The following is a 20563-nucleotide window of genomic DNA, read 5'->3' as shown; positions in this document are numbered from 1 at the left end:
CTAGTTAATCATTCCACTGTATTTTCTTTTCTGGAGCACATTGTCTGTCCCCACTAACTCAAATGTAAACACCTTTTGTTTTGTTTTGGGGCCACACCTGATGGTGCCTGGGTGAAGGAGGACTACTCCCTGGCACCTAAATTGTTGAGATTTTTTCTTTTCTTTTCTGGTTATTGGGCCACCTAGTGCTTGGGGACTCCTCCCAGCTCTGTGCTGAGGATCTCTCCTTACAGGGCAATGCTCTGGAGACCATATATTGTGCCAGGGATCAATCAGATTTGGCTTCATCTGAAGCAATGCAATCATTTTAACACCAACTCTCTCACCTCTCTCTTCTTTCTCACATATTTCTCCTCTCTCTCTCTCTCTCTCTCTCTCTCTCTCTCTCTCTCTCTCTCTCTCTCTCTCTCTCTCTCTTTCTCTCTCTGTCTCTGTCTCTGTCTCTCTCTCTCTCTCAATCTTAGACCTCTGGTTCCCTTTGTGTAATTTTCAACTCTAACAGCCTATGCTTCTCACTACTTGAATACAATTGACCCTTGAACAACATCAATTTGAACTATGTGGATCCACCTATGTAGTAATGGTTTTTCGTAAGTACAATACTATACATGTTATTTCCTCTTCCTGTGTGTGTGTGTGTGTGCGCGCGCGCAACATTTGATGTTACTCAGGTTTCCTCTTAGCTCTGTGCTCAGAGCCTGCTCTTGGTGGTGCTGGATCATGTTGTGCTGAGGATTGAAACTGAAACTCCTGCTCACCAGGCATGTACTTTGAGCCATCTCCCTACCCCTCTTCCTAATATAGTCTGAGTATTGAAGATAATATTCAGGTCCTCATTCATGTGAAGCATGAGATCTACAACTAAACTATATCCCTAACACCCCACAACTTCCTTAATCATTATTTTGTGGCTTACTATACAGAATACATACACAAAATATATATTAATTGGGGATCAGAGAGATAGCACAGCAGGTAAGGTACTGGCCTTGCACATGGCCAACCTGGGTTCAATCTCCAGCATCCCTTCAGGAGCACCAAGAGTGACCCTCAAATACAGAATCAGGAAGTAAGCCTTGAGCACAGCTGAGTTTATGACCCAAAAAACAAACACCAACCCCCCCCCCCAAGACTTCTGCTCAAAATTAGGCTATTAGTAGTTAGGGAAGGGTAGTCAAAAGTTATATGCATGATTTGCTGCGACCTGGTTGGAACTGAAAGATACCATGTTGAATGATAGCCAGAAGAAGAAAGACTGACACAGAATGATCTCACTTATCTGTGGTATATAGAATATTTGGATGAGGAAATGTAATATAGCAAAAGAAGGTTAACTAGAACACAGAACTTAGGGAGAAAGACAGAGAAGGGAAGAAATCAAAGTGGAAAGAAGAAGGTGAGAAAGGGAAGTAGTGAAGGAATTTGAGGTTGGGGCTTCAGTTATACTGGTGATGTAGGGGAGTGACATAGCTATAAATCCAAAGCACAGACTCAGCAACACTGAAAACATGAGATCGAAGCTGCAGACACTAAATTTTGTAATGTGCCCGTCACAGTGGCGGGCAGGGGAGGCAGGGATGAAGGAGTCTGAGAGCAGTGGTGATGGGACATTTGATGCCACTGGGAATATTACAATATTATATGCCTATGGGGCTGGAGAGATAGCACATGATACTGTGTTTACTTTGCATGCAGCCGATCCAGGATAGATGGTGTTTTGAATCCTGGCATCCCATAGGATCCCCCGTGCTTGCCAGGAACAATTTCTCAGTGTGGAGCCAGGAGTAACCCCTGAGCGTGGCCGGGTGTGACCCAGAAACCAAAAAATAAATAAAAATAAATTATATACCTAAAACTCAACTATCAATAGCTCTATAAATCACAGTTCTTTAAATTTAAGTTAAGTGCATCTCACAGGTACCACATATCACTCACCCACATCTCCCCTCTTGAGATGTAAAATTTTTCTAGCACTTTCCTGCCAGGTTGTACACCAGGGCTCTCTGTGCCTTTGGAGAAGCTCACACTGTCTTGAGCACAAGCTCAATACTCTCTTCCTTCCTTTCTTTTTTTTTTTTTTTTTTTAAGGTTTTTGGGTCACACCCAGCGGCGCTCTGGGGTTACTCCGGCTCTCTGCTCAGAAATCACTCCAGGCAGGCACGGGGGACCCTATGGGATGCCGGGATTCGAACCAACCACCTTTGGTCCTGGATCGGCTGCTTGTAAGGCAAATACCGCTGTGCTATCTCTCCAGCCCCTTCTCTCCCTTTCTTATCTCTCCTTCCCCTTGGTCAGTACCTTTGATTAAAGCCTATTTTTACTTTACAAAAAAAAAAAAAGAAAAAGAAGTTGGGGGTGTGGAAAGATAGCACAGTGATGTTTGCCTTGTTCATGGCCGACTCTGACAGACCCAGGTTTGATCCCGAGCATCCCATATAGTCCTCTGAGCCTGCCAGGAACTATTTCTGAGCACAGAGCCAGTAGTAATGCCTAAGCACTGCCAAGTGTGCCCCTCAAAAAAAGTTGTATGCATGAAAAGAAATATGGCTTCATGTAGAGAATTTGCCTTGCAAGTGTGAAGCTCTGGCTACATACCTAGTACAACTGCTGCCTCAAGCACCTCCAGCAGTGACCTGTGCCCCTTAAATAGCCCTGAGCACTCGGAGTAGTACCATAGGGGCTGGAGCCGTGGTGAAGGTGGTAGGGCATTTGCCTTGGACGCCCTAACCTAGGACAGACCACGGTTTGATCCGCCGGCATCCCATATGGTCCCCCAAGGCAGGGACAATTTCTCAGTGCATAGCCAGGAGGAACCCCTGAATGTCACCGAATGTGGCCCAAAACAACGAAGAAGAAGAAGAAAGAAGAAGAAGAAAGAAGAGAGAAGAGAAGAAGAAGAAGAAGAAGAAGAAGAAGAAGAAGAAGAAGAAGAAGAAGAAGAAGAAGAAGAAGAAGAAGAAGGAAGAAAGAAGGAGGAAGAAGAGGAGGAGGAGGAGGAGGAGGAGGAGGAGGAGGAGGAAGAAGAAGAAAGAAGAAGAAGAAGAAGAAGAAGAAGAAGAAGAAGAAAAGAAGAAGAAGAAAAGAAGAAGAAGAAGAAGAAGAAGAGGAGGAGGAGGAGGAGGAGGAGGAGGAGGAGGAGCCCGGAGAGATAGCACAGTGGCGTTTGCCTTGCAAGCAGCCGATCCAGGACCAAAGGTGGTTGGTTCGAATCCCGGTGTCCCATATGGTCCCCCGTGCCTGCCAGGAGCTATTTCTGAGCAGACAGCCAGGAGTATCCCCTGAGCACCGCCGGGTGTGGCCCAAAAACCAAAAAAGAAGAAGAAGAAGGAGGAGGAGGAGGAGGAGGAGGAGGAGGAGGAGGAGGAAGAAAGAAGAAGAAAGAAGAAAAGAAGAGAAGAAGAAAGAAGAAGGAAGAAGAAGAAGGAGAAGGAGAAGGAGAAGAAAAAGGAGAAGGAGAAGAAGTAGTAGTAGTAGTAGTAGTAGTAGTAGTAGTAGTAGTAGTAGTAGTAGTAGTAGTATCTTTCCAGGGCCAGAGTTATAGCATAGTGGGTAGGGCATTTGCCTTGTATGTAGCCAACCCAGGTTCTATTCCGGAATCCCATTGGCCCCTGAGCCTGCCAGGAGTGATAGAAAAGAAAACTTATCTTTCCCTGGCCCAAGGGATAGTACAGTAAGAATGGCATTTGCCCGGCATACAGCCGACGCAGGTTCAGTCTCTGCCACCCCATATGGTCCCCCAAGTTCCACTAGGAATGATTCCTGACTGTGGAATGCCAGTGTGGCCACAAAGCAAGTATCCTCCTTTCTCTCCCTTCACATTTATCTAAGTAAATTTATTTAAAGAAAACTATACTGCTTCACTAAAAAAAACCAATAATGTCAAAATGGTTTATGCAGGCTCTAAGGAGACCCGTTAAGTGATCGAGCACGTGGAATCTTGGGTTTCATCCCTTGCACCACTGGACCTGGAATCGAACATCAAGAGAGCCATGAGCCCCTCAAACACCAAAGGGGAATGATCATCTGAAAAAATGCTACATGCATATTTTGTATTTGTTTCTGTTTGAGGGCCACTTCATCAAATCTGGGGGTGGGTGGGGTAACCCTGCACTCAACTGCTGGCTGTGCACAGGAGCCAAATGGGATGCTGAGTCCGCCAAGTACACAGCTGATGCTCTACCCACTCTACTCTCACTATAGCCTCTCCATGCCCCCCCTTTTTTTGTCACAACTGGCTGTGCTCAGGGATTACTCCTAGCTCTGCACTCAGAGCTCACTCCTGGTAGGCTCGGGGACCATATAGGATGCTGGAATTTGAATCACTGTCCATCCTGGGTCATCTGTGTGCAAGGCAAATGCCCTACTGCTGTGCTATCTCTCCAGCCCACCTACGAGCATTTTTTATTTTTTGGGGGGGGAGGGTCACACCCGGCGGCGGCGCTCAGGGGTTACTCCTCGCTCTATGCACAGAAATCGCTCCTGGCAGGCTTGGGGATCATATGGGATGCTGGGATTCGAACCACCATCCTTCTGCATGCAAGGCAAACGCCCTACCTCCATGCTATCTCTCCGGTCCCCTACATGCATATTTTTAACTGTGAGAGGGGTCAGGACTCCTACTCCCAATGCACATTATCACCAACGGCTCTCCAGATTTCCTGTGACCATGACCAGAGCAAGCCTGGACACTGCAACTGCTTTCAAAATGCTCTCTTGCTTCCCCCCTTGTTTCTGAATTTACCTCTTCTTTTTTTCTTTATTTTGTTTGTCTGTTTGTTTTTGGGGACACAGCCGGCAGCACACAGGACTTACTCCTGTTTCTTTGTTCAGAAATTACTCCTGGGAGGCTTGGGGGACCATATGGAATGTCAGGGATCAAACCTGGGTTGGCTGTGTGCAAGATACATGCCCTCCCTGCTGTGCTATTTTTCATAATAATAATCAGCTTTTGGGGGGCCCACACCCAGTGGCTCTCAGAAGTTACTCCTGGCTCTATGCTCAGAAATCGCTCCTGGCATAATCAGGGGACAATATGGGATTGAACTCGAGGCCGTTCCAGATTGGCCCGCGTGCAAGGCAATCGCCCTACTGCTGTGTTATCGCTTGGCCCCAACATTTTTTAATATAGGAACCACACCTGCTGTGCTATTGCTCCAGCCCCTACCTTTTTCTTTTTAAAAAATAAAAAATAAACTTAGATCTGTTCATTCTCACTTCACAATCTTAAAATCTTCTAGAGACATTACTTATTTCTTGTTTCTCCACCACATTTGAAAATCAATGCTCTCCCAAGGCTTATCCTACCTCTCAGCATGGCACCCACAGGGGCCTTCTCTCTGGCAAAAATGTCCTCGTGGGGGCCAGAGCGATAATATAGGGGGTAGGGTGTTTGCCTTGCACATGCTGATTGGTAGACCTGGGTTCAATTCCAGGAATAATTTCTGGGCAGAGTCAGAGGAAACCCTGAACACCACCAGGTGAGGTCCCAAAACAAACAAGCACAGTCCTGTGTTCTTTCTCACCAGAAGTGCACACAGTTCTCTGTGCTTGAATGCTCTCCAACGACCACACTCACTTCCCTCTGCCCTCTTAACTGACTCATCCTGTGCTATCAGCTCTAGGATCTCTCCAGCTGGCCTGAGTCCCCACCCCAGACTGAGTCAGATCACCTTCTCAGTTGCCTTTCCTTTTTTTCCGTTGGCCACACCGAGGCACTCGGGCCACTCTTGGCTCTGCACTCAGGAATCACTGCTGGTGGGCTCTGGGACTGAACCTGGATCAACCACACGCCAGACAAATGCCCTCCCCAATGTGCTATTGTTCCAGCTCCAATAATTGGCATGTTTTTGTTTTGTGTTGTTTTGTTTTGGGGTCACAACTGGCAGCGCTCAGGTTCCTCCTGGCTCTACACTCAGAAATCGCTTGTGGCAGGCTCGGGGAACCATATGGGATATCGGGATTCGAACCACCATCCTTCTGCATGCAAGGCAAATGCCTTGCCTCCATGCTATCTCTCCGGCCCCAATAATTGGCATTTTTTAACTTAAGAATCACACCCAGCAATGCTGGGGTACCTGGGGCCACTCCAGTAAATCTAAGCCTAACTCCAGCCAAAAAGGTGAAGACCAGTGGCGTTCTGGGGTTCGTAACCCACGTCCCAATCCAACTGTACTTGGGATCACAGGGACCATACTTGGTGGTACTGAGAGTCCCTAGAACCACACCAAGAGGAGTTTTGGAGGGGATTGAATTCAGAGCATTACACGTGCGAGGTGTGTGTTCTACCTTTTGGGCTATCTCCTTAACCCCTGTAATTTTCTTTCAAAACATGTGGATAGCTTTAACTTATGTACTTTGTGTGATTATTTCTTCAATGTTAATCTCTCTTTATTAGTATAAGTTCCAAGAGGGTAGAAATGAGTCTAGGTTTTATCATCAATAAATATTTGATCAATCAATGAATCGATAAAAAATAAATTGTTTTCGGGCCAGGGAGCGATAGCACAATGTTAGGGCAATTGCCTTGCGTGTGGCAAAACCAGAACAGACCTGGTTTGATCTCAGTATTCCAAATGGTCCCCCAAGCCTACCAGGAATGACTTCTGAGCGCAGAGCCAGGAGTAACCCCTGAGCACTGCTAGGTAAAACCAAAAAACTAATAAAAATAAAAATAAACTTTTTCCATTTACTGGTTCCACTCATTTTTTTCTGAGTGTCTATATATTATACAAGGAACCATGTCTGACACTGGGCTATAGCTGAAATGACAAATGAAGACATTGTGGCCATGTAACTTATAACTCTAAAAGGGAAGAAACAGGCTATAAAGACATAAAGTGATGTCTGTTTTGTCAGCAATAAAATCAGGCAAGGTGATGAGGGTGGGTCCAATTTAGAGGAAGTCAGGGAGACCCATTCTGAAGAAATGACTGTTTAGTAGTTAGTCGAAACTGCCAAAGCAAAGACTGTGTGTTGACTGTCCCTTTGAAACTTGGAGTATGAATTTGGAGGTGGGGTTGGAGTTTGGGCCACACGTCGCTGTGCGCCAGGTTTAACCCTCCTCTGTGTCAGGGATCACTACTGGTGGTGAAGAGGGTGACTGTGAAAGTCAAGCACTTTAACCCCTGTGCTATCTCTCTGCCTCATGGAGTTTAAAGCAAGATCTTTCAGTCTTGGGCAGGAGAGATAGCACAGCCAACCCAGGTGTGATCCCTGGCATCTCCTATGGTCCCCTGAGTCTGTCAGGAGTGGTTTCTTTTTTTTTTTTTTTTTTTTTTGGTTTTTGGTTTTTGGGCCACACCTGGCATTGCTCAGGGGTTACTCCTGGCTGTCTGCTCAGAAATAGCTCCTGGCAGGCACGGGGGACCCTATGGGACACCAGGATTCGAACCAACCACCTTTGGTCCTGCTTGCAAGGCAAACGCCGCTGTACTATCCCTCCGGGCCCAGAAGTGGTTTCTGAGCACAGAGCCAGGAGTAACCCTTGAGCATCAAGTGTGTGGCCCAAAAATAAACAAAGAAAAAAGATCTTTCAGCCTCAGCACTATTGACATTTACGTTCTTTGTAGGTGACAATCCTGTTCAATATAGAATATTGAGTAGCATCTTGACTTCTATTGTTTTAGAAGCCTGTAGAACCCTCCCCTGAATCTAGTGTGTAAAAAAAAAAGATGTCTTCAGGGACCAGAGAGGAAGTATCGCAGGTCAGGTGCTTGCCTTGCACAGAACCTACCAGGATTTGATTCTCTGCATCCCAGGCACCACCAGGAGTGAGCTTCCGTTTATGACCACAGAACAAATAAAAATATGTACAGAGTGATGAGAGGGATAGCTCTCTTTGCATGCACTGCACTCTTCCCCTGAGTCACATATGGTCCCCCAAAGCACTATCATGTGTGTTCCCTAGCAAAGAACCAGGAATAAGCTATAAGCACCACTGGGTGTGATTCCCTCCCCCCAACCCCAAAAAAAGGAAAGGGGGGGGGGAAATGTCTCCAGAAAAATCTAATAGAGCCTTTGGGGGCTGGAGAGATAGCACAGCAGGTAGGGCACTTGCCTTGTATGTGGAAGAAAAGATGGCAGAGCACATCCCTGGCATGTGTAGGACCCTGAGTTTGATCCCCTGCACCACTGAGTATGATCCAGATGGAACACAATCACCACCTAAACACTACTGGGTATGGACACTATTGGGCAACAGAAGGGATGGGAGGGTGAGAGAAATAAACAGAGAGAAAGTTTAAAGGACTGAGATATGATTTGCATAAGGAGGCATGCAAATCCAGTACAAAAGTTCCCCTAAGCACTGCCAGGAACAAACCTTGAGCCCAGGACTCAGAGTAGCTTCTATTCAATGCAGGGTGAGGCCCAAAACCAGAGCTAAAATGGATTTTAGAGTATTTGCATGAGAATGATAACATTTGAGTAGAAAGAAAAACATATAATTGTTTTATGGGCCAGATAGTATAGCCATCTTGAATGCAACTGACCTAGGTTTAATATTTGGCATGCCAGATGGTCCCCCAAGCCCATCATGTGCAGTAAGCTCTGCACATCACTGGGTATGGCAAAAGTAAATAGTGAATGCTGGTGGCATCAGTGATTTGGTGACCTCTCTAAGTAAAAGACAGGCAAGTGAAATGTATGGCTAAGCAGAAGGGGGAGGTCTGAAATAAATAAATTGGAGGAGGTTGCTATTGGAGATGACAAAGCCTAGTGTAACCTGAGAATAGGTTGGAAAAGAACAATAAAAAGATAATTTAGGGGGCCCAGAGAGATAGCACAGCGGTGTTTGCCTTGCAAGCAGCCAATCCAGGACCAAAGGTGGTTGGTTGGAATCCCGGTGTCCCATATGGTCCCCCGTGCCTGCCAGGAGCTATTTCTTTTTTTTTTTTTTTTTTTTTTTTTTGGTTTTTGGGCCACACCCGTTTGACGCTCAGGGGTTACTCCTGGCTATGTGCTCAGAAATCGCCCCTGGCTTGGGGGGACCATATGGGACGCCGGGGGATCGAACCGCGGTCCTTCCTTGGCTATCGCTTGCAAGGCAGACACCTTACCTCCAGCGCCACCTACCCGGCCCCCCAGGAGCTATTTCTGAGCAGACAGCCAGAAGTAACCCCTGAGCAACGCCGGGTGTGGCCCAAAAACAAAAGCAAAAACAAAACAAAATAAAAAAGATAATCTAGGCCCAGATAGTACATTGTTAAGGCATTTGCCTCGCACATGACTGATTTGTTTTAAATACCTGGTACACAGACAGTCCCCAAGCACTGCCAAGAGTGAACCCTGCACTTAGGCTCAGTAGTAAGCATGGAATTTGTGATCCAACCCAACTCACTAGGCCATAAAATAAGGTCGATTAGATGAAGGGATTTTTGATTTTGGTTTGATTTTGGGCCATACCCGGCAGCACTCAAGGATTACTCCTGGCAGGTTCAGGGGACCTTATGGGAAGTCTAAGATTGAACCCTGGTCAGCCGCATGCAAGGCAAACAGCCTTTTCACTGTGCTATTGCTCAGGCCCCAGATGGACGGATTTTTGTGGGTCATTTTTGTTTTGTTCTGGTTTGGTTTGTTTTTTTGGCCACACCCAGTGATGCTCAGGGGTTACTCCTGGCTATGCGCTCAGAAATCGCTCCTGACTTGGGGGACCATATGGGACGCTGGGGGTTTGAACCATTCGCTGTCTGACCTAGGTTAGCGCATGCAAGACAAACGCCCTACCACTTTTGCGACCACTCTGACCCGTTTTCTTTTTTTTTGGTTTTTGGGTCACACCTGGCAGCGCTCAGGGGTTCCTCCTGGCTCTACGCTCAGAAATCGCCCCTGGCAGGCACAAGGGACCATATGGGATGCCAGGATTCGAACCACCATCCTTCTGCATGCAAGGCAAACGGCCTACCTCCATGCTATCTCTCCAGCCCCTTATTATCTTATAAGGGTCACATACAGTAGAGGTTGGGGGCCTCAGAGTTAACCCCAGTAACACATGACCCATTGGTGCTTAGGAACCACCAAGGCTACACCTAGAGGTGCTGGTGGTGAGAGTCAGAAGTACCATGTAAAATTAGGAATCAAAATTAGGCCCTTACACATGCAAGGCATATGTTCTGCCTTTTTTTTTTTTTTTTTTTTTGGTTTTTGGGCCACACCAGGCATTGCTCAGGGGTTGCAAGGCAAACGCGGCTGTGCTATCTCTCCAGGCCCCCTTGTTCAGCCTTTTGAGCTCTATCCTCAAAGTCTTCCTAATGGATTTTGAAGTCAACAACAATGTCGATACGAAATAAAGAGGATGAGTGTAAACTAAACTATTGAGTGACAGTTGGGTAAATGACCAGGCTGAAGACCCTAGTGACATCAATTAGACTGCAGGAGCTAATCTTCCAGACACGATCTTCAAGAGAACAGAGAACTCTAAAGGATAGACAAAATATCGTTTAGACTTAGAGTGATGGCATTATTTGGTGAGGGTTTTTTTGTTTGTCTGCTCAGAAATAGCTCCTGACAGGCACAGGGGACCATATGGGATGCCGGGATTCAAATCACTGTGCTTTTACATGCAAGGCAAATGCCCTGCCTCCCTGCTATCTCTCCAGCCCCTCCCAAGAAATTTTTTTTTTTTGGTTTTTGGGCCACACCCGGCGGTGCTCAGGGGTTACTCCTGGCTGTCTGCTCAAAAATAGCTCCTGGCAGGCACGGGGGACCCTATGGGACACTGGGGTTCGAACCAACCACCTTTGGTCCTGGATCGGCTGCTTGCAAGGCAAACGCAGCAGTGCTATCTCCGGGCCCATTTGGTGAGTTTTTTGAAGTCACCGTGAACTCACAGAGGGCTGCAGGCAGGCACATTCTCCTAGACAGCCAGGTGTGAACAAGTCCTCATACAGAAATGGTCTGCAAGGGGTTGTGGCAACAGTACAGCAGATAGGGCATTTGCTGTGCATGCAGCCAGCTGGGTTTGAGTCCCAGCATCCTCTGTGGTTCCCTGGAACCTACCAGGAGTATATTCCTAAGTACAAAGCTAGGAGGAAACTCGGAGCACTGCTGGCTATGACACTCACAACAACAACAGCAAAAAATGCCCAGAGAAGAGGCTGAAAGGGATCGAGTCCAGAGGTTATTATTTGACAGTTTAAAAGATCAAGTCTGATTGTACGACTGAGTCAGATGAAAAATTCTACACTACAGCATAATAATCATAGGATAATCGCTGATATCATGAGGTAAGTAACCTGATAAGGGAATGTGACCAGGGCCGGAGTGATAGCACAGCAGTAGGGCTTTTGCCTTGCATGTGGCTGGCCCGGGATGGACCTGGGTTCGATCCTGGCATCCCATAAAGTCCCTGGAGCCTGCTAGGGGAGATTTCCAAGCACAGAGCCAGGAGTAATCCCTGAGCACAATCAGGTGTGATCCAAAAACAACAAAACTTTGTTTCTATGGGAAATATATTCAGAAAAAAATAAAACAAAAACCCTGATACAAAAACTTCATAAGTTTTCAGTATTATTTTAATATGATATAATAAAAACAATTACACAGGGCCCGGAAAGATAGCACAGCGGCATTTGCCTTGCAAGCAGCCGATCCAGGACCAAAGGTGGTTGGTTCGAATCCCGGTGTCCCATAGGGTCCCCCGTGCGTGCCAGGAGTTATTTCTGAGCAGACAGCCAGGAGTAACCCCTGAGCACTGTCGGGTGTGGCTCAAAACCGAAAAAAAAAAAAAAAAAACAATTACACAGTTCATTGATCATTAATTTGCTGTTCAGATCAAGACACAGAGAGGGCTATAGAGAAAATATAGTAGGTAAGACACTTGTCTTTTATGTGACCAACCTGGGTTCAATCCTCAGCATCCCATATGGTCCCCCAAGCCTGCCAGGAGTGACTCCTGAGCTCAGTGTCAGAAATAACTCCTGAATCCCTCTGTGTGTGACTTAAAAACAAAACAACAACAACAACCGAAAAAAAAAAAAAAAGGATATAGGGGCTGGAGAGATAGCATGAAGGTAGCATTTACCTTGCATGCAGAAGGACAGTGGTTCGAATCCAGGCATCCCATATGCCCCCCCACCCGAGCCTGCCAGGAGCGATTTCTGAGCGTAGGGCCAGGAAGAACCCTTGAGCATTGCTGGGTGTGACCCCCCCCCCCAAAAAAAAAAAAGACAAATGAGGGGCCAAAGTGATAGCACAGCTGTAGAGTGTTTGCCTTGCATGCTGCCTACCCAGCACGGACCTGGGTTAAATCTCCAGCATCTCATATGGTCCCCTGAGTCTGCCAGAAGTGATTCCTGAGAGCAGAGCCAGGAATAACCCCTGAGCGCTGCTGGATATAGCCCCACCCCAAAAGAGAAAAAAAAAGGAGAGAGAGAGAGAAAGGGGGTGGAGAGAGAGAGAGAGAGAGAGAGAGAGAGAGAGAGAGAGAGAGAGGGCGGCGGGGAGAGGAGAGGAGAGGAGAGAGGAGGGAGAGAGAAAGGAGAAAGAGAGGAGAGAGAGGAGAAAGAGGGAGAGAGGAGAGAGGAGAGAGAGGGAGAGAGAGGAGAGAAAGAGGAAAAGAGAAAGGAGAGAGAGAGGAGAGAGAGAGGGAGAGAGAGAAAAGGAGAGAGAGGAGAGAGAGAGATGACTGGATCCAATAATCTCTGGTATAGCCTTTTTTCTTTTTCCCTTGGTTTTTGAGTCACACCTGGCTGCGCTCAGGGTTACTCCTGGCTCTGCGCTCAGAAATCGCTCCTGGCAGGCATGGGGGACCATATATGGGATGCCGGGATTCGAACCATTGTCCATCCTAGATTGGCTGTATGCAAGGCAAACCCTACTGCTGTGCTATCTCTCTGGCCCCTCTGGTTTAGTCTTAACTGTATTGGGGGGAGGGGACATATCTGAAGAAGAAGAAATGAAAAATAACTCAATTATTTTATGAGGTTATATAATCTTTTTGTTTTGTTTTTGTTTTGGGGCCACACCCAATGATGTTCAGGGGTTACTCCCGCTATGGCGCTCAGAAATCGCTCCTTGCTTGAGGGACCATATGGGATGCCAGGGGATTGAACCACAGTCCATCGTAGGTCAGCGCGTGCAAGACAAATGCCCTACCACTTGTGCCACCGCTCCGGCCCCAGGTCATAGTAATCTTGCCTCTAAAACCAATTTAGAATAATCTCAGTAGGGGTCAGAGAGATAGCATGGAGGTAGGTCATTTGCCTTGCATGCAGAAGAACAGTGGTTTGCATCCTGGCATCCCACATGGTCCACCGAGCCTGCCAGGAGTGATTTCTGAGCTTAGAGCCAGGAGTAACCCCTGAGTACTGATGGGCGTGACCCCCCTAAAAAAAAGAATAATCTAAGCATTATAAACCTATATCATACATATAGATATAAAAATTCTTTTTGTTTTGTTTTGTTTTGGGGCCACACCCAGCATTGCTAAGGGGTTACTCCTGGTTCTGCGCTCAGAAGTCGCTCCTGGCATGCACAGGGGACCATATGAGATGCCAGAATTCAAACCAGGGTCTGTCCAGGGTTGGCTGCATGCAAGGCAAACATCCTACTGCTGTGCTATCTCTCTGGCCCAGATATAAAAATTCTTAACAAAATATTGCTTAACCAAATCATAATGTTTTTTGTTTTTTTTTTTTTTTGGTTTTTGGGCCACACCCGTTTGACGCTCAGGGGTTACTCCTGGCTATGTGCTCAGAAATCGCCCCTGGCTTGGGGGGACCATATGGGACGCCGGGGGATCGAACCGCGGTCCGTTCCTTGGTAGCGCTTACAAGGCAGACACCTTATCTCCAGCGCCACCTTCCCGGCCCCAAATCATAATGTTTATTTAAAGACAAATACAGGGACCAGAGCAATCTGGTCACACACACACACACACACACACACACACACACACACACAATGAGGGTTGGAGAGAGCTAAATGGACTGGGCACATGCAATGGAAGCATATGAGAGGACTGCAATAAATAGTCCCCCAAGCACTGAGCTGGGTGTAAACTCCAGCACCTCTGAGTGTAGTACAAATGATAGAAATAATAAGAAAAGATAAAGAAAAAGATAGGGTCCAAGAGATAATACATCTTGTCAATAGTTAACATAGGGTCAATCATTGGCACCATGCATGGTCCCTCAGCATCACCAGGAGTGATCCCTGAGCAAAGAACCAAGAATAGATCCTGACACCACCAGGTACGGTCCCAAAACCGGAAAAAAAAAAAAAAAAAGAAAGAAAGAAAAGGAAGGAAACACTTAGAGATAAGCACTTGCCTTATCTTGCAGCTAACCCTGGTTTGATCCCTGGCACCACACATAGTCCCGTAAACTTCCAGGAGTGATGTATCCCTAAATGCCAAGTCAGAAGTAAGGTACTATACAGCAGATAAGGTGCTTGCTTTGCCCATACCTAACCCAGGTCCCATCCCTGGTACCCCATATGGCCCTCTGAACCCCACCAGGAATGATTACTGAAGTAAGCCTTGAATACAACTGGGTGTAATCCAAAAAACAAAAGAATACTTAGCGGACTAAAGAAATAATTTGAGGAGGCTGGAGAGATAGCACAGCCGTAGAGCATTTGCCTCGCAAGCAGGATCAGGGCGGTGGTTCAAATCCCAGCATCCCATAGGGTCTTCTGTGCCTGCAGGAGAAATTTACTCCTGAGCACTGAGCCAGGAGTAACCCCTGGGTCACTGGGTGTGACAAAAAAATTTTTTGAAGGGTTAGAGCTCATCATCTTCTTCTTTTTTCTTTTTTATTTATTTTATCTTTAGCTCATCTTCTAAATTTGATTAAGATTCTGTGTTTAGGGGCTGGAGAGATAACACAGCGGTAAGGCATTTGCCTTAGACGCAGAAGGATGGTGGTTCGAATCCCAGCATCCCATATGGTCCTCTGAGCCTGCCAGGAGCTATTTCTGAGCGTAGAGCCAGGAATAACCACTGAGTGCTGTTGGGTGTGACCCACAAACAAAACAAAAAAAGAACTTTTTAGAGGCCAGAGAGATACACAGAGGAAGGGCATTTGCTTGCATGCAACAGATCCAGGATGGACTGTGGTTGGAATCCCGGCATCCTATATGGTTCCCCATGCCTGCCAGGAGCTATTTCGCATTACAGAGCCAAGAGTAACCCATGAGCGCTGCTGGGTGTGATCCAAAAACCAAAAACCAAAAAGAACTCTTTAGCAAACAAAGATTAAATAGGATTTTTTCCCCCATTTGGACCACATCTGATCCCTAGAAAGCAAAAAGAATGGGGGGTGTGTGTGCAAATTCTAGCTCTACACTCAGATATTACTCCTAGCAAGCCCCTTCCTGGCATGGACTATTTGGGATTCATGAGTCAAACCCAGGTTGACCACATGCAAGGCAAACGTCCTACCTACTGGGTTTTTGCTCTGGCTCCAAGAAAGAAAAAAACATTTTTTTTTTTCCTTTTGGGCCATACCCAGTGACGCTCAGGAGTTATTCTTTTTTTTTTTTTTTTTGATTTTGGGTCACACCCGGCAGCACTCAGGGATTACTCATGGCTCTACACTCAGAAATCACTCCTGGCAGGCTTGGGGATCATGAGATGCCAGGATTCAACCACCGTCCTTCTGCATGCAAGACAAATGCCTTACCTCCATGCCATCTCTCCAGCCCCGTAATACACCTTTTCTTGGAAACACCTCTCGGGCCTTCACACATCTTACCTCATGTTAGGGTCCGAGCTGACATCCTAGATGGCACTGAGAGTCAAAGACCACTTCCGATAATGCAAGATGCAAAAGAGAGTTTATTCGACTAGCCCAAGTCCAAGTCTCATGCAACTTAGGGAGTCTTGACAAAGACCCCAAGTCAAATCTTCAAGCAGTTTATGTAAAAATCATAAGCATTAACAGAACAATCATTTCATTGTGTAGGTGTCATAATTCATCACTGATCTTTTTTTTTTTTTTATCACTGATCTTTCTGGCTCAGTTTTGGTTGTCCAGGGACACTGTGACCCAAACCTTTGGTTGCCAAGGGAGCCCCATCAGAGAGAGCACCCTCTCACTCAAAGCCCTCTTCCTTGTTCCTGGAGGCACATTGTTTCTGAGTGAACTCCCTCTGTCTTAGCTCATAGTGGAAAGTACCTAAACTTTCAACCTGTCTGGGTTTGGGACCACCTTGGTCCTAGGCCCAAGGGGCGTTGGTTCTCACACTTGTGCCCAAAGACATCTGGCTCATGGGGCCGAAGAGATAGCATGGAGGTAAGGTGTTTGCCTTGTATGCAGAAGGACGGTGGCTCGAATCCCATATGGCATTCCATATGGTTCCCCCCTTGAGCCTGCCAGGTACAATTTCTGAGCACAGAGCCAGGAGTGACCCCTGAGCGCTGCCAGGTGTGACCCCCCCCCCCAAAAAAAAGAGACATCTGGCTCTTGGTGGGGAGAAGTATGAATTACAGAGAGCAAAGCTTTATGACTAGCCTGGACTTTTTTGTTTTGTTTTTGTTTTGTTGCCACACCCAGTGACTCTCAGATTTCTGGCTCTGTGCTCAGAAATCACTCCTAGCTGGGGGACTATATGGGACACTGAGGATCGAACCCAGGTCCTTCCTGGATCAGTTGCGTGCCTGGCAAATATCCTACCACTGTGGCCATCTCTCTGGCCCATAGCCTGGACATTTTGGCCACACCACAGTGACTCAGCCACTGAGCCAGCCATCCCCTCAAGCCCCAGCAAGGAAATCTTCATTAAAAATGATTTCTTGGAGAATGGGCATTGCCTATACACCCCTGAATAATGGATACCATCTATGGAAACAACCACAATTGTCTATAACATTACCAGGACGCAAACCTCTACCAGAAAAGACCCTACAACTGCTCTGGCAATGACTTACTCCAAAGAGTGCTCTCAACACCCAGACAACTTAGCCACAGTCTGCTTGCAGGGCAGGTCTCTCTGCATCTAAAGGTGAGGTGAAAATAGAGGATGGTCCACATCAGCCTGACTTCGAGGAAGGAAATGCACAGAACTCAGAATCTTTAAATACAGAAACCTGACACCAACAACAGCTAAAGTGCGAAAAAGTTTCACCAGGACCATGAAGAATGACTCAGGAGTTGGAAAGACTGGTAAGCCTGGAGCCCAGAGTCGTTCTTATGCCAATGAACTCCTGGGGTGAAGCCTTCTTGAAGTCAGGCCAACGATTCTTTTTCTTTTTCCCCATATTTTGCTGGGCCTATGCAAACAACGGCGATTGCCACTGTCACACCTTTACTATTTTTTTTAACACTTATCCTTTAAGAAAAAAAAGTTTACTGAGGGGCTGGAGAGATAGCATGGAGGTAAGACGTTTGCCTTTCATGCAGGAGGTCATCGGTTTGAATCCCAGCGTCCCATATGGTCCCCCGTGCCTGCCAGGAGCAATTTCTGAGCCTGGAGCCAGGAATAACCCCTGAGCACTGCCGGGTGTGACCCAAAAACCACAAAAAAAAAAAAAAAAAAAAAAAAAGTTTACTGAACTTAGAAAACAAATAACTGTAGTAGAATGCCTGTCTCAAATACAGGCAGGGGATGGGAAGGAGGGAGGGAGGGCATTGGGGGTGGGAATGTTGCACTAGTGAAGGGGGGTGTTCTGTTTGTGACTGAAACCCAACTATAATCATGTGTGTAATCATGGTGCTTAAATAAAAATTAAAAAAAAATATTTCTTGGGCCCGGAGAGATAGCACAGTGGCGTTTGCCTTGCAAGCAGCTGATCCAGGACCAAAGGTGGTTGGTTTGAATCCCGGTGTCCCATACGGTCCCCCGTGCCTGCCAGGAGCTATTTCTGAGCAGACAGCCAGGAGAAACCCCTGAGCACCGCCGGGTGTGACCCAAAAACCAAAAAAAAAAAAAAAAAAATTTCTTGGGAGGGGCTGGAGAGATAGCAGGGAGGCAGGGCATTTGCCTTACATGTAGAAGCACAGTGATTTGAATCCCGGCATCTCATATGGTCCCCCAAGCCTGCCAGGAGCGATTTCTGAGCATAGAGCCAGGAGTAACCCCTGAGCACTGCCGGGTGTGACCAAAAACTAAAAAAAAAAAAAAAAAAAAAAAAGAGAGAAAATCATGAAGTCTGGTTGGCTTCTCACCAAAACTGAAATTTCTATTTTACCGGCACAAATTCAAAGGAGCAAGGGAGGGTCAAGTGAGATCCAGAAGACTTTTACATATCAAAGGGATAGTAGTGAAAAGGAAAGAGGAAGTTGGGGGACTGCCTTTGTTTTGGGTAAGGCAGGATATCATCTAACAATTTACTCTTTCTGTTCAAAATATTTTTAATTTTTTTTTTTGTGGTTTTGGGTCTCACTGGGCAGCGCTGCAGGGTTACTCCAGGCTCTATGCTCAAAAATCGCTCCTGGCAGGCTCAGGGGACCATATGGGATGCCGGGATTCGAACCAAAGTCCTTCTGCATGTAAGGCAAGTGCCTTACCTCCATGCTATCTCTGGCCCTCAAAAAAGATTTTTTTGAGAAGGGCTATATAAGTAGTCACCAGTAAAATAAATCCCCAGAGTAACTGTCAATTTGCACAGGCACAGTAAAAGTTAGGGAAATAAAAAGGAAAATAATCCTTTAGCAGCCAGTAAGGTGGTGAGAAAAAAATTTTTATTTTGGTTTTGGGCCACACCCAGCAGCGCTCAGGGGTTACTCCTGGCTCTGTGCTCAGAAATCGCTCCTGGCAGACTCGGAGGTGAAGCCTCATCCTCCACCCTTTCTCCCTAGGTAACTTGACCTTACCTGCAAGACCCTGCCCATTCCTGGGAGGGGTCTTGGAAAAGGTAGATAAAGCCTTTGACCCAGAGGATTGGGCCTGGCTCTGCCCTTTTGGTCTTTGGCCAGCATGGTGGTCAAAGGGAAGATGGCTGAAAGGAGTTAAGATGCAGGGCTAGCTAAGAATGGCTGTGCTTGAAAGGTTATGATATAGGCCACACAACATGTGGTGAATAGGGCATGAATAAAGCTGATGGTTCCTGATGCCTGTCTCTGGATGAGTCTGATTCCGCCGTTCACCTAAACCTGGGACCTGCCAGCTGAATGGGGATTGTGGAGCCATGTGGCCTGGAATGGCAGAGAAAAATCCATCCATCTCCATCCTTCAACATCCACCTCCATCCAGGTCCATCGTTAATTATTTAATGCTACAGGGGGGACCATATGGGATGCCGAGATTCGAACCACCGTTGGTCCTGGGTCCGCTGCTTGCAAGGCAAACGCCCTATCGCTGTGCTATCTCTCTGACCCCTGAGAAAATTTTTTTTGGGGGGCCACACCCATTTGACACTCAGGAGTTACTTCTGGCTAAGCACTCAGAAATTGCCCCTGGCTTGGGGGGACCATATGGGGGATCGAACTGCGGTCCTTCCTTGGCTAGTACTTGCAAGGCAGACATCTCTTACACCACCTCTCCGGCCCCAGAATTTTTTTTGTTTTGTTTTGTTTTGGTTTTTGGGTCACACCCAGCAGTGCTCAGGGGTCATTCCTGGCTCCAGGCTCAGAAATTGCTCCTGGCAGGCACGGGGGACCATATGGGACTCCGGGATTCGAACCGATGACCTCCTGCATGAAAGGCAAACGCCTTACCTCCATGCTATCTCTCCGGCCCCAGAAAATTTTTTAATTGCTAGGAATCACTGCTGGTAGACTTGGCTGCAAAAAACATCATAAATTAAATTGTGGATATGTCATTCTGAAAACAATCAGTTTTTTCCCTATCCTTGTCTTATACATATCACATAAGTTTTTCACAGACTTCTCTGAACATAAACATTAGAACCTTTCTGAAGATCTACTTAATTTGAAAACAAATTCTGGGCCAGAGAGATAGCATGGAGGTAGTGTGTTTGCCTTGGGCACACAAGGACAGTGGTTTGAATCCCGGCATCCCATATGGTCCCTCCAGCCTGCCAGGGGCCATTTCTGAACACAGAGTCAAGAGTAATCCCTGGGCCCGGAGAGATAGCACAGTGGCGTTTGCCTTGCAATCAGCCAATCCAGGACCTCAGGTGGTTGGTTCGAATCCCAGTGTCCCATAAGGTCCCCCATGCCTGCCAGGAGCTATTACTGAGCAGATAGCCAGGAGTAACCCCTGAGCACTGCTGAGTGTGACCCCCCCCCAAAAAAAAAAAAAAGAAAAGAAAAGAAAAGAAAACAAGTTCTTCCATTCTTGTCAAGGGGAGTGCTAACCTTCTCTCCTTTCATTCAACACGAAAACAAATTCTTAAACATTCTTACACCGGGGCTGGTGAGATGGCGCTAGAGGTAAGGTGTCTGCCTTGCAAGCGCTAGCCAAGGAAGGACCACGGTTCGATCCCCTGGCATCCTATATGATCCCCCCAAGCCAGGGGCAATTTCTGAGTACTTAGCCAGGAGTAACCCCTGAGTATCAAAAGGGTGTGGCCCCAAAAACCAAAAAAAAAAAAAAAAAAAATCTTACACCAAGCACTACAAGTCTAGAGCATCCAAATTCCTTTTCCACAAACTTCTCTAAACAAAATCATAAGAACATTTCTGCATAAATATAGTTTGAAAATAAATTTGCTGGACCTGGA

The 20563-nt window shown here is 46.7% G+C and overlaps 1 protein-coding gene and 1 pseudogene across 3 annotated transcripts in view; one reads left to right on the top strand and one right to left on the bottom strand.

Annotated features, from left to right (window-relative positions):
• EIF5A (eukaryotic translation initiation factor 5A) overlaps positions 1 to 20563 on the top strand; it is a 153650-nt gene that overhangs the window by 79291 nt on the left and 53796 nt on the right. Inside the window, exon 1 of one of the 3 annotated variants that reach the window (XM_049766218.1) lies at positions 6521 to 6530. The exons of the other annotated variants lie outside the window; for them this stretch is intronic. The gene's annotated coding sequence lies outside the window, so the exon portion shown is untranslated. Of the gene's footprint in view, positions 1 to 6520; positions 6531 to 20563 lie in introns of those variants that run through there. 3 annotated transcript variants of the gene reach the window in all.
• On the bottom strand, positions 20136 to 20220 carry LOC125998503 (uncharacterized; annotated as a pseudogene).

This window comes from Suncus etruscus, chromosome 20 (genome assembly GCF_024139225.1).
Source record: "Suncus etruscus isolate mSunEtr1 chromosome 20, mSunEtr1.pri.cur, whole genome shotgun sequence".
In the NCBI taxonomy this organism is placed as follows: Eukaryota; Metazoa; Chordata; class Mammalia; order Eulipotyphla; family Soricidae; genus Suncus; species Suncus etruscus.
This window is presented reverse-complemented; position numbering and strand designations above follow the sequence as displayed.